The sequence below is a fragment of the Pantherophis guttatus genome, chromosome 2 (assembly GCF_059756535.1).
Source record: "Pantherophis guttatus breed Tessera chromosome 2, ASM5975653v1, whole genome shotgun sequence".
NCBI lineage: Eukaryota > Metazoa > Chordata > Lepidosauria > Squamata > Colubridae > Pantherophis > Pantherophis guttatus.
In genome coordinates this window covers 19,501,657-19,507,500 of record NC_142064.1, presented here as the reverse complement: position 1 = coordinate 19,507,500, position 5,844 = coordinate 19,501,657, and the positions used below count along the sequence as shown (strand labels likewise).

General features: G+C 40.0%; 1 long non-coding RNA gene across 2 annotated transcripts in view; it reads right to left on the bottom strand.

Moving 5' to 3' along the window:
* LOC132711509 (uncharacterized) overlaps window positions 1-1,030 on the bottom strand; it is a 1,958-nt gene extending 928 nt beyond the window's left edge. Inside the window, exon 1 of one of the 2 annotated variants that reach the window (XR_009622395.2) lies at window positions 849-1,030. This is a non-coding gene — a long non-coding RNA (uncharacterized LOC132711509). Of the gene's footprint in view, window positions 1-553 lie in introns of both variants that reach the window. The other variant, XR_009622396.2, reaches the window with a different exon arrangement.
* Between the last annotated feature and the right edge of the window lie 4,814 nt (window positions 1,031-5,844).

Sequence of the window (5,844 nt, the reverse complement as noted above, 5' to 3'; positions counted from 1 at the left end):
TACTGCAAAATCTCCATTCCCACCCCATTCCAGGGGAAGGATGCTGCAAAATCCCCATTCCCACCCCATTCCAGGGAAAGGATACTGCAAAATCCCCATTCCCTCCCCACTGGGGGAAGGATATTGCAAAATCCCCATTCCCTCCCCACTCCTGGGGGAAGGATAGTGCAAAATTCCCACCCCACTCTGAGACCATCCAAAAGTGATATTTTCCAGTTCTCCGAACTACTCAAAATTTCCGCTACCGGTTCTACAGAACCTGTTAGAACCTGCTGGATTTCACCCCTGACTCCCTTAGCGACCACCTTGTTTAGCAATGGAAATTCTCATCCCGGTTGTGGTTGTAAATATTACAGTTGCAAGTTTTGTTGCATGAAAATACTTTTTACTGCCTGTCAAGGTTCAACATTGTACCCATAAGATAAGCCCATATAACAGTAATTGGTGAAGGTCTTTCCCAGCCAATCAGTGTAAAGCAGTTATCCTCCAAGTTGATCCTTCCCTTCTGCTTTCTGACACCTTGGATGTTGACAGTGGTGAGGTTTGAACCCACCTGGCCTCCTTCAGTTCAAGACAGTTTATTTCCAAACAGCTTATCTTGTGTGGTAGGCAAGATAAAAAAAAAATAACTCTTCCAATGTAATGTAACTCGCTGTGCGTGTGAATCTTGGCCTCCCCAGTAGCAGTTCAACTCTTTAACCATTCCACTTCTGTGCAACTGAGTTTCCAGCTCAATGCAGTTCTTAATTACAACAATGCAATGTTTCTTTTCTGACTGCAGATATCCTGGCCTAATTCTGCAAACCTTGCAATTTTCTTATCTCTTATTTCTGTAGAACTGAACTCACACATTCAGTGGAAATGTTGCTGAATTTCTCGCTCTCTCCCTCATGACTTCTCAGAGTCGACTGAGCTTCTGCACATTTTCATAGTCATTTCAGACCAGGAACATATTAGAAAGTTGACAATGCAATCCTGTTGCCCTTTGCAGGTAATGGCAGAGCCAAGAGGAGGTTGCAAAACCTGGACTCTGAAGAAAAAAATAAAAGGAGGGGAATAAAAAGAGAAGTTGCCCTTTCATTTTGCAATCCCTCTACAGTCTTGTTTCATCCTTTCTCAGTCTCAGCAACTTTAGGACATGTGGACTTCAACTCCTCAAATTCCCCAGCCAGCTAGAATAGATAGATAGATGGTGGATAGATGATAGATAGATAGATAGATAGATAGATAGATAGATAGATAGATAGATAGATAGATAGATACAGATATAAGATAGATAATAGATAGATAGATAGACAGATAGATAGATAGATAGATGGATGATAGGATGATTGATTGATTGATAGATAGAGATAGATAGAGATATAAGATAGATAGATAGATAGATAGATAGATAGAGATATAAGCTAGATAGAGAGATAGAGAGATAGAGATAGAGATAGATACAGATGGATGGATGGATAGATAGATAAATGATAGATAGATAGGTAGATAGATAGATACATGATAGATAGATGAATGATAGATAGATGATAGATACAGATGGATGGATGGATGGATGGATAGATGATAGATAGATAGAAATAATAGATAGATAGATGATAGATGATTGATAGATAGATAGATGATAGATAGATGATTGATAGATGATAGATACAGATGGATGGATGGAAGGATGGATAGATGATAGATAGAGATAGATAGATAGATAGATAGATAGATAGATAGATAGATAGATAGATATAGATAGATAGATAGATATGGATGGATGGATGATAGATAGAGAGATAGATAGAGATATAGATAGATAGATGATAGATAGATAGATAAGATAGAGATATAAGATAGATAGATAGATGATAGATAGATAGATAGATAGATAGATAGATAGATAGATAGATAGATAGATAGATAGGTAGGTAGGTAGGTAGATAGGTAGATAGATGATACAGATGGATGGATGGATGGAAGATAGATAGATATAGGTATAGAAAGGAAAGAAAGAAAGAAAGAAGAAAGAAAAGAGAGAGATAATTCTGGGAGATTACATCAAGACATCTTAAAGTTGCTAAAGCTAAGAAACAATGCTCTTCAGTGTCAGACCTCTGGTGTTGAGAAAGGCCTAAAATCAAGCATCTTTGATTCCTCTTTGTGTGAGCCCAGGAGGGTTTGGGATGGAGAGATTCTTTTCTCCTTGTACGGATAGAATTGCTCTGCTTAATTATTCATAAGCTGAATTGTGAGTTACATGAATCCTACATGGAATACAGAATAACAGAGTTGGAAGGAAACTTGGAGATCTTCTAGTCCAGTCACCTGTTTGAGCAGGAGACCCTATTCCATTCCAGACAAATGGTTGCCCAATTTCTTCTTAAAAACCTCCAGTGATGGAGCACCCACAACTTCCGGAAGCAAGCAAGCCATTCCAAATATCCACCTGAATATTTGGGGCTTTTCAGAACAATCTTGGAAGAAAGGTGTTAACGGATGGGTTTGTGCAGAGGCCCTTTCTGAATATTTATTCTGGCCACTTTGCACACATTCTTCCCACAATGGGCTTCTCTCATTGCTCTCACCTTTGACAGCACGGGTCACTGAGGATGAAATGCAAAGGAAGGAGGGGACACACACGCACACACACACACACACACACACTTTCTCCCAAGAGTGATCAGCCCTCTGGACTCAGAACAAAACACAAAAAGGCTATAGAGGCTGATCTTATAGTTCAGCTTTCCTTGAGCAGCTTATGAATGCATGAGGCAATCTATTGACATATGCAGAGATGGCCTTATAAGGGAAAGGCAGAAGGAAAGGGGTCCAATCCCTGAGCTGAGGGCCATGGGACTTCCCAACTCCCTTGTGCAGAAGCTGGCCATAAGTTGACATTTCAATAAATGTGAGGCTGAAAGATATTACAAAAGTAATTCCGGTGAGAAACGCCCTCTGGGTATCTTGGATGCTCCTTCTCTGGGCTGGGGATTTGGGGAATTGTAGTCCAACCTGGATGGAAAGCTTCCTGTTTGTTTGTTTGTTTTGTAATTTTGTTGCTTGTATCCTTACGATTTATATTGATATTGTTTCCTGATTGCTTATTTGTTCCCTATGACTATCATTAAGTGTTGTATCTTATGATTCTTGATGAATGTATTTTTTCTTTTATGTACACTGAGAGCGTATGCACCAGGACAAATTCCTTTTGTGTCCAATCATACTTGGCCAATAAAAAAATCTATTCTATTCTATTCTATTTACTTCCACCCACCTGAGTGGAAAGTTCACAACACAATAAAAACAAAATACAAAATTTTAAAAAGATGAAATTTGGTTGCTCTGCAAAAAACAGAGACAAAACACCTCTAACAAGGGGCCTCCTCCATCTCTCAACCCAAGGTCTGAGAGAACAATCAGATCTTCAAAGCCTTGCAGAATTTCAACAGGGTGGGAGCCGGCTGAATTTCCAGAGAGAAGGTGCTGCTTTCTGGGTCCTGAGACACGGTACTGTTTGATTGAAGGGACCTGGATCTTGCCAACCTTACTGGTTGGGCCGAAGGTATGGGACATACTGTAGGTGGTTCCTCAAAAAGCTTGGCTCCACGTCATGTAGGACTTGATAAGGGATGACTAGCACTTTGAATGACACCCGGAGTAATACTGGCAACCAGTGCAGCTCAGGAAGCAGAGATGTCACATCGCAGCTTGTGCCGTTGGGCATGTACAGTAGGACCGCTAATCCTGGATTGAGTTGCAGCCTATTTTGGCTGGCATTGCATTTCCTCTGCATGTTAGGGACATAGTCTGGCTGTGATCTGAGAAATGGAATGGCATTTGGAAAAGCTAGACACGGCTATGACTACGAGTTCTTCTAAATTGATTCAGCTAATGAATCACTTAGCCCAGGGGTTTCCAACCTTGGCAACTTAAGACTTGTGGACTTTTGGAATTTTGGAAGTTGATGTCCACAAGTTTTAAAGTTGCCAAGGTTGGAGACCCCTGACTCAGCCTGTCCTGCAGAAAGATCTTCTAATGAGCCTCACTGTTGGCGTAAGTCAACCTTTGTTACCCTATGTATTGGACTGTGTTTCTCGTACTTCCTTACTATCATCAAGATTCATGGATTTTTTAAAAAGTCATGGTACAATTTTTAATTGTGTATGTATTTATAAGATTTCTATGGCTATTGTGTAAAATGATACAGCCCTGGCAGAGAGGAGCATCACATATTTCATTATGATCGTAAGTTGAGAACTTATATTATCAAGTACCCTAACAGTCCCATTGATGATGATGTTACCCATTCAGTCATGTCCGACTCTTGGTGATTCTATGAGTGAGGTCTTTCCATGTCTTCTGATCTTGCACAGTCCCAGTACAAAACTACAAATGCTAGGTTTCCCTCTCCTCCTGGCCCAGCACCTGGAGAAAGCCAAGTCTTAAAAGCCTTCTAGAAGGTAGGAAGGATAGAAGTCTTCCTCCGTTCAGTGGGAAATCTGTTCCACAATGCAAATGTGTCTATAGAAAACCTTCCCAGGTTCTATCACATGTCAACATTTAAGAGCCAAAGAAGCCTAACAGTGACATAATATTATTGTACAAGGCAGTAGTGAAATCCAATTTTTTATATTACCGGTTCTGTGGGTGTGGCTTGGTGGGCATGGCGTGGCTTGGTGGGCGTGGCAGGGAAGGATACTGCAAAATATCCATTCCCTCCCCACTCTAGGGGAAAGATATTGCAAAGTCCCCATTCCATCCCTACTCCTGGGGGAAGGATATTGCAAAATTTCCATTCCCACCCCACTTGGGGCCAGTCAGAGTTGGCATTTGCTGGTTCTCTGAACTACTCAAAATTTCCGCTAACGGTTCTCCAGAACCTGTCAGAACCTGCTGGATTTCACCCCTGCTACAAGGATACTAGAGGATTTTATCTGATTTTTCGGGAGGAGGGGGATTACATTAATAACTTATTTTAACGTTTTCCCAAAACGAGCAAAACTTCATACCAGCATATTTTATTGCTGAATTTTAGGGAGCCACAGCTATGCAGCTGAGGCTGTGTATGGCCCATATCTTTCTGGTATATCAACTCAATTTACTTCATCCAAACTGTCTAGTGTCAAGATATATATAGATATATGAATGCAGGGATTTTTCTGTGTGAACTTGCTTCCCTACTTTTTCTGGTTGGTTGTGATGTGATTCCCCCCCTCCTTGTCGTGTTGTAAATATGCACTGAGGGGTCAATCCAGTGGCCAATTTTAATTATTTGCCCTTGCTACGTTCCTAATCTGGATCAAGCGCACTAACCAGAGTTGACAATGAAGATACAGGTAGTCCTCAACTGATGTCCATAAATGAACTTGGCAATTATGGTCGTAAGTCATCACACTTGTAAAGCAAATCATAGTAGGCATACATCATATGGCCCACTGGTAGCTAGAGAGCTTACAAGGAGGCAGGTCCAAAATATTTGGATCTTTTTGGAAACCAGGATGGATAAAAATCAATGATTTTTTTTAAAAAAATCAAAAAAATCAGATTTTTAAAATTTAAATCGGATTTTTTTTTATTTAAATCGGATTTTTTTGATTTTTTATCGAATTTATTTTAATAAAAAACTTGGGGTAAAAATCTATCGTAAGATAGTTTTCTATTTAAGATACATAAATAATTTAGTTTATTCAGCATGAAATGGAGCTTAGTTATGTAGCATGAGGCTGTATATTCTGCAACACTGGGACTATCGGTGAGTCAACAGTGGGTCAAAGGAGTAGCAGAGATGACAGTTGCTCTTTAAAAATTATGATTTAAATCGAGTTGATTTAAATCAAGCCTTTTTACTAGTGA